We start from the raw sequence: 11,818 nt of genomic DNA, 5'->3' as shown, positions 1-11,818 counted from the left end.
TCAAGCTTAAAACGTGGTCTATTTGAACTTTGAAATTTCCTTCATTCACTTTATAAAAGCAGCAACTGCAAAATATTCTCCTATTGCAGTGGTTCGCAAACCGTGGTCCGCGGGCCACGTGGGGCCCGCGTAACGATTTAACACTTTATGTTTTGACTTTTATACGTTTTAGATACCGACAATTGTTACGCCATTATCACAGTTTAAGCACGTGTATATTCCTACCAATTCAATTATACAGGTATCTTAAATATACGTACCGGTATCATTATCGGCCCCTCGCGGGCTCTCTCGGCCCGCGAATTTACTTTAACTTCTAGTTTTGGCCCTTAGCCAATCAACTTTGGGAACCACTGTTCTTCTGTACTACAATATATTTAAATGACTTAATTACAATATTGTATATCGTTTCTATGTGTAACAATGTTTCTCTCAATTTGAAAAACTTATACATTGTCAAAATGACTTTTTAGCATTTCTTGGGCTCATAGGATATATTTTTCCCAACCTTGATATTTGAATAAGAAATAAAAAAAGAGGAAATAGGAGAGTCAGGAAATTGTTTAAATATACTCTGTCTACCACTATCGTGTAACAAGGGTGTGTTACTTAGTGGGATTAGCTAAAATTAGAGTTTTTAATTTCACGCAAAAATCACTATTTTTGTGATTCGAGATCGGGAAATGAACCCCGGGTTTGACGGAGAAATTTTATACATGTGAGAGTGTGCGTGTGGGGGTAATGTTACCCCCAAATGACGTCATAGACCAACATTTTTGTCTTGGAGCTCAAATCTAGACATGCCTTGTTCGTGGGATTTACGGTAAATAATCAGGTCAAACAGTCACGAAACTAAAAACTGATCTCCGCCATTTTGGTTGCGTTGTGGGCAGTGCCGTAAAGTTAAACGCACACCCACATAGTCTACCTCAAAGAATAATGATAAAAAAACAAAAATGAATCACATAGACGCATTAAAAAGATCTATCGCAAATATGCAGAAAGCTATTCTTCAAAAGTAATGGTAGCGTTTCTGATAAGCAGAGATTGGCTACCAATGCGTAATGACGGTTTGATTTTGAAAGAACCTTTTTCATGACATTAACATGGGCTCAGTGTGCAAACGGAACACCCGTTTTGAAATGTAAAGCACTCTCGTCCCATTTGATTTAAACGCAACACATAAAGAATATGTCAGTAATAATCCAACTCACCATAATTTCCCTGGTTTGTTGACCGAATAGTCCACATGAATTACTCCTCTTTATTATCCATCCATACTGCATTTAGAAAAGCTACGTGGCTTCGCTTTTCTATCCAAACGACCAGAGCCCTCAGAATCTAGCCTAGCCAGTTAGCGATACCACCACGACACAACGCCACGTGCAGTTCAGACAAATACACCAACAAATATTATGACATCACAATACAATATCTGGCAAAAGCTACAGTTGCCAGATTTTCATACCTCGTATCATTCATTTATTTTATGTTATCCGTGTCGAATAAAGAACGAATAGTATAATGCACACAATATAGAAGTTATAAAGTCCATTATTTTTTCTATACGAATGCCGATGACTTAATTTATGGCCGTGGTAAATAAGACCTTAAAACCCAATAAAATAAAACACAATGTGTTTAATAGAAGTCTAGCATTCCAATTTTCTAATTTCAGTATTCAGTAAAATTTACTTATTGTGGGCATGAATGGAAAGATCGGTCACTAATTACGTACCTTTAAAAGTATACGGTGATTGGTATAATTAATCAACTGAATTAACCCTCGTCCATTTTTGAGGCATTTGTTGACATTTGAAATGGGCACAACAGCCTCTTTCGCCAATAGTCTACGACGGATTACCAGATTGTGAGATTGATATTTTTGACACAAAGGCTATATATTAGTCACTAAACAATTGCAGAGTTCATTTGCATATTCCAAAAAACATTCAGACGAACGACGAAGCGTTAACGTGAGTACATTTTGCATAATAATGTTTAGTATCTTTGTTAGGTGTTTGCGCTTCATTTGTAGCGAGATTTAGATAGGCAGCTACGTGAAGTATCGCTTTCCCGAAGTCATAAAGATAATAATTACATCTCAATACATGCGAACACCGATTGTGTTTTATTTATCATCAACATTAAGATGCCTGGTGTCAATCATGCGCGGATGTGTTAGTTAGAGTGACGTTAGAATAGGATTTATGGCGACCCACGGCCTCTCGTCCGCTTGCGCTTACCGGTCCATATCGGGTATGGGATTAGATAGCCAGTTATTTGTTTTCAGAAGCATGGACTTGATGGTAGAGAAAGCCGTTGGTTGGAGCTTTGGTTTATTTACAGTACTGTATAAGAAACGTTATTGAGGCTTGTATTTTTACCTCCGTGGATCACTTTTGTAACCGCGACGCGGGGCACACGGTCAGGCAAAGTGCACGGCGGGTCAGGTGTAAAACAGATGTGCGAGAGTATCGCGTTCACGACACCCTGATAGAGCTAAAGGTGGCCACCCACAGAGTGCGGGGTGGATCAAACGATTAATGGCCCTGAGGTTTTTAATTCTAGTATTTCAAGTTCAATAGTATTTTTATGTTGTGCTTTATATCCATTCTTGAAAATGGACCAAAATAATCGAATCCTTTGTACAAAGACCCCACCACTAGTTTAAAAATGTGCGATTTGAGAAAAACACCCTCTCCACGCGTTTTTAAATAACAAATTGATATTATTTTTGAATTATATTTGAATGATTATATTTGATTATATTCATATTATAACTGTACTTACTCATTTTTTCAAACAATGCTAAGTGTGTCAAAACAATGTGGCAACAGAGTTGGACTTGACTATGTTTACATCGCAAATCGGAGGTCTTTCGTTAAACGTCCATAACGATGCCGTATTGTACCAATTTTGATGTTTATCAAATAGCCATTTCATACTTATTTTAATGGCTGCTAAACTAGCTTTATTTAACTGAAAGTGCGGAAACACATCATAAAAAGTCCACGATATGCCTTGGTCAATGAAGGCCCATTTGTCTGTCTAGACAGTGGTCGACAAACTTTATGTACTGCTGAGTCAAATATACACATTTTCTGTAGCGTGTGGCCGCACCAATTTCCGCCTACGAACAATCGCCACATTGAACTTCAAGTTCTGACGCACCTGCGACTCCAATTTATGTGCTAATTACACATAAGGTACGTTCGGCTAATTACTAAAGATAAACGACGTACAACAGCCAGATATTAATAAATTTGTAAGCATATTTTTTTTGTCTTTATGAAGTAAAAGTCAGTCGCTCGAGGGTCACGAAAAAATTTGGTTCGGGCCGCATTTGGCCCGCGGGCCGCAGTATGCCGACTACTGATCGGAGTCAACTCATCTATAAATGAGCATCGGGATGCGATATGAAATTATCACGATTTTTCAGGTTCAAAAACGGAAATTCGTTCATAGGAAACATTTTTACGTGTACCTCTATTACGTCACAGTCGACGTTGGTACTACAATTTTGCCACTTGAGGTGATAGAGTTTAACAATATTAGAAATATTAAATTGACAACATTCTTCCTAAGATAACAAATGTTATTTGATTCAATGTATCCCAAATTGTGCGTTGCGAGGCAATTTCGAATATATTACGATGTATCAGTCAATTTCAAATAAAATTACTTCTTATTGGCTTATGTTAAGGATTTGATATAAAAAATATCTCTCAAAGTATACGTATATACAAAAATACAACTGGCCATATCTGACGCGTCATGGTCGTTTACAAAAACAAACTCATTTATTGCAATGAATAAGTATGCTAATGCTAATAAAGCAAGATCGTAGCCAACTCAAAGTTGGGGGTGGGGGGGAAAGCAAATTTTTTGTTGATTATTGACGTAATAATACGTCGCTTGCTCGTGCCTTATGCAATGAACAAGGCTAGATCCAAGCAGTCGTCGGCTTTTCAGTAACTCGTTTAAGAATAGAGCAAAATGGAGTTGAAAAGACGTGGGAATTTATTAAAAAAAAAGAATTGAAAATTGGGAAGGGGTGGACTAGGTGAGCATATGGCCCTTAACCGCTCACGGGCCACGCCTATGTAAAAATGTCAAATTTCTTTTCCAATGCGCGTGAATTGTATTGCATACAATAAATACATCGTAAGTTTGCAAAGTTGGATATTTTGTACAAAGCCCACCCCCGCCACTAATGCAAAAATCTGAGATTTAGGAAATCACCATCGCCACGTTTTAAAATAACGAATTGTAATTATCCAGTTGGGTTCGGGTTAGGAATGATATGAAAATTTAAATTTCCAGCTGAGTGCATTCCTAGCCCCCACACCCTGACTGAATAATGTCCTTATTTTGGTCGTTGGCGAGGGTGTTTTTTCGTTGGGGGATATGTACAAAAGATCCGCAAATTTTTGGTTTAAATTAACAAGATTTACCCGCATTCAGTTTAAAAAATTAAACAAATATGGTTCATGATGAGAATTTTGTAATGATGGTTGTAGAGTTATCGATACAAAATTCAATTTGACATAAATATTGAAAAGGAAATGCGCGAAAAATTTTACTATATTAAAAGGGGCCGCAAGCTCAAAAGTTTTGGAAGCCCTGCTATAAATCCTTATGGCTTTTCATATTTACGTATTTTATTTATAATATATCGTTGTTGTTGTTTCTATGTTATTTAGTATTGTATGTTTAAACCCAGTTATTTCTCTTTATCTGCTGCTGTAAATCAGCATATAGGTGTCGCTGACATGATGACTTCATAGTCTTTCGCGACTCCTCGTCTATTGCGGAACATTGTGTGTCTTTGATTTTTTTTTTATTAATTTATTATTATTTGATGATAATATTTTATGCATAACGTAATAAAATATCTGAATCTCCACTCGTTGACTTAGAAAAGCCGCAATGCCAGGAATAAGATGGCAATCTTGAATTGGGGATTGGCCCGGCGTCTACAGAGAGAAAAAATATACAGAAATTTTGCCCTGTGGAAAGCATATGTCGGCGTTTTTGATCGAGCAACTATCGTTTGTAAAGACTATTCAAACGTATGAAGATCGTTTCTCAATACACGAAAATTATGTCTTGGCAGGAACAAAGACTCGAAGAGAAAAATACGATACCAAACAGAAAGAAACCGCGCTCAACGGCGCCATGGCTTAGTTGGTTAAAGCGCCTGTCTAGTAAACAGGAGATCCTGGGTTCGAATCCCAGTGGTGCCTTTTTGTTTTTTAGCTTCTGCAGTAAATCGAAGCTCACATGTTATAAAATCGTAGACAACTTAAAAAACAGGTTTGAGTTCATTCGTTAAAAATATTAGGGTCTAGTTAACTTTAGAACACGAATTGGCCTCGACTTTACCCAAAAAACAAATTGCAGCAACAGCACGCCTACTTTTGCATATGATTATTCTGACCAGTCATGCCTTAATGATTATGTTATTCGGAATCGTCCTAACGTTGAACAGAACGGTCATTTAGGGATTTTAGCAGTCTTTTGGGTGATCGAACACGTACCACTTCTTTTAACAAAACCTTTCTATCTAAGGTTTGTACGCTTCGAACCTTACTCGAGGTTTTGTTTGCTCTCCCGATTCTATAATCAGTTTTATTTATTTTGTTTTTATCATTTATTTTAACCTCTATTATACTGATTATGGAGTCGAAATGAACCTATACGAATTCATAGAGTTTGGCAGTTTGCTTATGTCAAAGATCATCCTTACGGCGCATTCAACTTATTAGGGCGAAAAATGTAAATCCTCATCCTTATTATCTTATGTCATATCCGAGGTAAACTTTCACCGGGATGAGAGGCCATGGCAAAGTCGTCTTATAAAGCTTCCTCTCGTCGGAATAAATAGGAAAAACGTAAATATAGACTTGTGGTTACTACATCTAGCACGATAAACAATTAGGTTATAGTGTTAATTAAGTTCGAGTCAAATTTGAAAATAACAAGAAATATAGACTTGTGGTTACTACATCTAGCACGATAAACAATTAGGTTATAGTGTTAATTAAGTTCGTGTCAAATTTGAAAATAACAAGAAACGAAAAAGTGGAGATGCCGGGCATCGATCCCGGTACCTCGCGCATGCTAAGCGCGCGCTCTACCATATGAGCTACATCCCCGACGGGAACTCGAAGGTCTGAATCGACGTTCTATTCTTAGCAAACGAGAGATGCCTCATTCTCTCTGTTCAGAATTTGGTAAATAATATAATGAATGCTCTTGCGCTACCGCACGGATTACCCTGATTAATCGATTAATTATAATAAAGAAAACCTACACTTGCTCCGCGGCCATGCTTAAATGTAATTTTGCCCATATATAGGTTACGTTTTTATTTCATGCCATTATACAGTGAGTCGTATTGCATTCGCTATGATACTCAACCAACGCGAAGTTAGTCCTATTTGCCCACACTAAAATCCACGCGGGAACAGCTGGTTTGTAGCATATTGCTGGTTACAAATAGGATTCATTAAAATGTCAGGCTATGTTGGTTACTGTTAGCAATGCTTAGTAACTTATCGTTTCAACATACTAAAAATAAACATTTGTCACGGACCATACAGTGGAGGGATTCAAATTTTTTGTCAGACGGTTCCATCACAAAAATCATATTTTTCAGCCGGTTCTGTTACGAAAAGTCATGTTTTTTTTAGTAATGCTAACCGGTTCGGTACCTGATCTCATAAAATTTTGTGAGACGGTTCTATGGAACCGGCTGAATCCCACCACTGGGACCATAATGTCCATGTTTGTATTGTGTTAGTATTTCACTGTATGCTACAAGACCTTTGATTTAGGCGGTTTTGGACTCCGCTCACCCATGAGGTGTGAGAGAAAATACTTTTCGCCTTCTTCTTCGACCGCTGGGCTCAAGGTCGGCTGCATTTTGTTGTGTCCTCTGTTTTTGCTGTGTTAAGTTTTAAACTGTGGAGTTGCCGTACAATAAACAACTAACCAACCAAACCGACTTTTTATGGCGCTCCAAAAGTATGTGTCTCATGGAGGTGAATAATTTGTTCGTCTACTTCACATCAAGTTGTGTGAAGGGACGGAAACCTATGGACAGGGTGATATTCACTTGGCTAACACAGACAGTCCCCGAACTCGTAATAGAACTCGCGTAAGGAAAATAGGAATAAAATTATGGCCAAGCCCTAACCGGGTAGACACACTACTGGAGTACCCTTTTCATTTGCTGTTAATTAAACCAATTTTCTACATTGAGACTGACACGACTTGTTTTTCTGTCAATTTTGAGTTGTTTGTTACTTCACACTCAGCGAGATAAGTTGCGGTTTGTGATGTGATAATTGCTAATTATATTTCCCTTTGACAAGCCGCTTGAAATAAGTAACCTTAAGACACGCGTGGGAATTTGTCCTGGTGCCATTGTGATCACATAATTATGGGGTGGTCACGTGTGATTTTAATTCCTAACATGGGCAATGACTTGATGGACGCGAAGTAAACTTTGTTCCAAATTCTTCTTTGTTGTTTAAGAAAATTCCGCTTTTCTTCGCAAGTAATATATCAATTGGTTTCAAATTTTCAGTGCCTAAAATGAAGAGAGTCGCTGAAAGTTTTTTTTTCAACGTTTCTTTTAATTAATATGGGACTCGATATTTCATCGACTAAGCAAGGGACTACCCCACTCCTCAAGAGTTCAAAATAGTGCCATGATAATGATTTAGGAGTACTCCCGTAGTATGTGTACCAGAGCAAATACCCTTATATATTTCATTGCGTCATAGGATTATTTGGTAGTACAGTATGTGAACATAACCCTAACCTGGTACACATACTACGTTCCGGTGTCAGCCATATGGGTTCACATACTTCGGGAGAGATTATTTTACGTCATGTCATTAGTTCCCCTTTCCTTAGTTTAATAATTTCACCTTTTCCCCGGGTATCGGCTCTTTTCATAATATAACATATATATTGATACATAGACCTCTGGGAGGCCGATTTAGGTGATGCTAAAATCGGTTACTTATCAGTGAGGGAGTACTTTATTGGACACAAAATGGACCTATAGATCGTTTTGTTATTAATATTACTATGTTGTTGTTGGTAGTTTTTTCATTGTTATGAAAAAAGTTGGAAGTTTTTTGACCCATCGGTACTGTTATAGGCAGTGGTGGGTTTCAGCCGGTTCGCATCGGTATAGAACCCTCCTCACGAAATTTTATAAGACCAGCGAACCGGTTAGCATTACTGGTTACTGTCAATGTTCTGTTTGTAACAGAACCGGCTGAAAAATATAACTTTCGTGAAGGAACCGGCTGACAAAAAATTTGAATCCCACCACTGGTTACAGGTAAGGTGAACTACCGTTTCGTTTTAGCCTTCGTGCCCATCTATTTGAGCATGGCTCTCTTATTATTAATATTATTATGATGTTGTTAGCAGTTTTCTTCTTGTTGCTGTGAAAAAATTGCTTTTCATTTTAACTAGTGGATCAATTTAGAAATTATTAGTGGTTAAAGATTGTTGTTTTCGCTAGAATGCTATTACCTTTATTTATTTCAAAAATTTCCTTAGCCTCTATGGGATTCGTTTTTTGTTGCGTGTGTGTTTCATCAAAATAAAAATTGCGCATCTTGTGGCAGCGCCGCGTTCTAAATCATCCGATACATTGGTTAGTCGAAGTCGGGATGACTGAGCTTCAGTAACCGGTGCTGGGAAAGATTAAATACCCGTGTTACTTCGTTTTGGTTTTCGTGTTCTATATTCGATCACTGCTCTCTTATTTTCTTAAATATAGTCCTGATAGGATAAATTTGGCTTATCATCTATGTTCCAACTCTATACCCTCAATTGCTCGATCTAATTACAGTGGAATTCCATTCTATTATTAAATGGATTTGTTTACTTTATCGGCGCGTTATCCGCCGGTCTGATTGAATACCTTTTAATTATGTGATCACAAAGACCTATTATTACACACGTTCGACGTAACAATTAACTAATAATTTTATGGTTTAAAACGCCTTTGATTTGTCTGTCGGTCGGTTAATTTTAAACCAGGATTTCAGATATATCCTAGGGATAAATAGACGACAAGACGGCTAAATCGTAATTTGCCTTTTTATCAAATTTTTATTCGATTGTGACATGATATTGAATTTATAAGTATTAAAATTTCCGATTTCAAAAATATGGATAAGCTACAAAATTTTAATTAAAATGGAGTATATTTGATAATAGCTTGAATTTAAAAACACGTTTATAACATCAAAGCTACAATAAAACGATAACAGAAAACGTGGCGTCATAAATAATATGAAGGTCATGAACCCTTGGGTACGCTGATGTTTGGAATACATATGCAATTAATTGTGCGTTAAAGGAAAATCCACGCGGCCAATTTGTCATCACTATTGCTTTCGAAATGGTCTTGTATTGTTTCTAAATTATCTTTATGTTGTGATAATGCAACTGACCCTTAGCAATAGTGATGTAAGACAATAGCATAATTGTTCATGCCCCACCCTTAGTAGTTGAGAGATTTTCATGCGGCAAAGTTTTAAATATGATACTACGACCTTGGTTTGACCTTCATAAGGGGGTCGTGTCGGCAATGTCAGTTGTGGCTTCTAAATTACTAGTGTTCTCCAATTACAACATCACTAAGCCATGCCTGTTTTGCTACTCCCAAGATGGCGGACACCGGAACGTAGTGTGTGTACCAGGTTAGGGTCAGGCCATAATTTTATTCCACTTTTTCTTATTTTGGTTCTATTACGAGTTCTGGGACTAGCCAAGTGAATCCCGTAGTATTTGTACCTAAAATTATGGCCTGGCCCTAACCTGGTACACACACCACGTTCCGGTCTCCGCCATCTTGGTTCACATAATTGGGGAGCACCCCTATTTGATTTGATGTTCTGGAGTAAAAATTGTGACTTAACTTTTAGAATTTCTTACGGTAATTTAGACTCTAGACAAATAATAATGTTCATAACGTGTTTTTTTTTTTATAAACGAGATATATTTCACTCCATATTAATATTGTGGTGCAGACAATGAAGACAAAGATTATCATTTATTGAAATGGCATATACTTGGTTTGCCTTAGGTTGACACTTAATTTGCATATAATTTGGAAAACTGTTAAATTGAACGCCAGATAGTATATTAGGATTAGAACAAAAAGTTGTCATCATAATAAAATACAAAACAAACAATTGAAATGTGACAGCATAGTTGCATAGTGTGACGTAACAACGACATTTGGAGGTGCATAGGCTAAGGCAGTGTTTCCCAAACCCATAGGTCGCAGTGGCGTATCTACGTAAAATGGCGCCCATGGAAAAATCGTTGACTGGCAATTTTCAACGGCTGCTGTTTAATTGAGATACTCGTACGTTATTATGTTAGCAAGAATACGAGTTCCAAATATTTTCGATTTAAAATTATTTCATTATAATTTACGATTAAAACTTTTCGCCCTTTTTGCGCCCCTGTTCATACGGCGCCCATGGCACGAGCCATGGCTGCCACACCCTAGATACGCCACTGATGGGTCGTGAGTTATTTTGCCACCCGCGATTTCAAAAACTGGCTGATAGCAATCAAGTGCAGCTTTCTCACCTTGTAGTGATTTATGGAAAAATAAATTTAATATGATTGTTTAACATTGATTATTTTTTAATTTTTTAGCCAAAAAGGCACATGCATGGCGTTCAGTATTTGAGCATAAATTTGGGTCGCGGTAACGATTTTTTTTGTTTCAAATTTGGGTCGTTTGAAAAAAAGGTTGGAAATCACTGGGCTAAAGCATTGGCCTCATCTTGAATACGATAGGCTATGAAGTCCGCAACTACGTGTCGAATTTCAACTTTGACGTAGATTGTGGGCATATCGCGTAAGGCAAAGTGAAAGGGAAGAGTTTCCAAATATAAACAAGAAAGTAATACTTAATATTATAGAAACTATCGAAATTGATCGGGCTAGAGCACACGTGATGCAAAATTTTTCAAAATTAGAAATATTCAATGCAAAATGAATGTTCCAGACAGCTCCAAAAAAAAAAAAAAATGAATTGAAAAACGCTCAACGAGCTATTCGATTATTATATAAAATACTGACTTGACTAATTTTGTAACTGTTAAAAAAGCGATATTGTTATTTATAAAATTTGACAACAGTAAATACATCCGAGTCATTGAATAAAGTAATTTTAATTTAATCAGGAACATTAATCGTTACTAAACAATTTGTTTTTTGTTTTAATTTTATAAATTTATTGTGGAGCAATCAAACTTTTGGTGGTATGAAGCCCGTGAATAAGTTGACTATTATTCACGGAGACCCACAATATATTTGCCCCAAAAATTTCACCCTCGACAAACGTATTGATGAAGTAATGTCGAAATGTGGCAACACGCTGGTAATCGAAAGATGGCAATATCTATTGGAGATTATGGATAACGTAATGTTTCAATTACCGCTTTGTTGCCACATTTTGACGCTACCGTTGTCAAATTTTATTAATGCCGTTATTGCTTCTTTGGACGGCTACAAAATTAGCCAAGTCAGTATTTTAAGGAGTAAACGAATAGCTTACAGAGCCCCTAGGTTTCTCTCACGGAGCCTTGGGGTCCGTATGAAGCGATTCGAGAATCTATGTGTTTAGCCATTGAACCTAGTTGGGTTTGCGTCGCAGGGTTATAGATTCTTGTTCTTTCAGAAACAGTAGTTTCTTATTTAACAGCGGTTCCTTCTACAATGCATTGTTCCTGATGAAGGTATAGAAACTTTTCATGAA

The 11,818-nt window shown here is 37.1% G+C and overlaps 2 non-coding genes across 2 annotated transcripts; one reads left to right on the top strand and one right to left on the bottom strand.

Moving 5' to 3' along the window:
* Nucleotides 1-5,175: 5,175 nt before the first annotated feature.
* Trnat-agu (transfer RNA threonine (anticodon AGU)) lies at nt 5,176-5,249 on the top strand. Its single transcript has one exon. It is a non-coding gene; the product is annotated as a tRNA-Thr (tRNA).
* Nucleotides 5,250-6,088: 839 nt separating this feature from the next.
* On the bottom strand, nt 6,089-6,161 carry Trnaa-agc (transfer RNA alanine (anticodon AGC)). Its single transcript has one exon. It is a non-coding gene; the product is annotated as a tRNA-Ala (tRNA).
* Between the last annotated feature and the right edge of the window lie 5,657 nt (nt 6,162-11,818).

Source organism: Styela clava, chromosome 14 (assembly GCF_964204865.1).
Source record: "Styela clava chromosome 14, kaStyClav1.hap1.2, whole genome shotgun sequence".
Classification (NCBI taxonomy): Eukaryota; Metazoa; Chordata; class Ascidiacea; order Stolidobranchia; family Styelidae; genus Styela; species Styela clava.
This window is presented reverse-complemented; position numbering and strand designations above follow the sequence as displayed.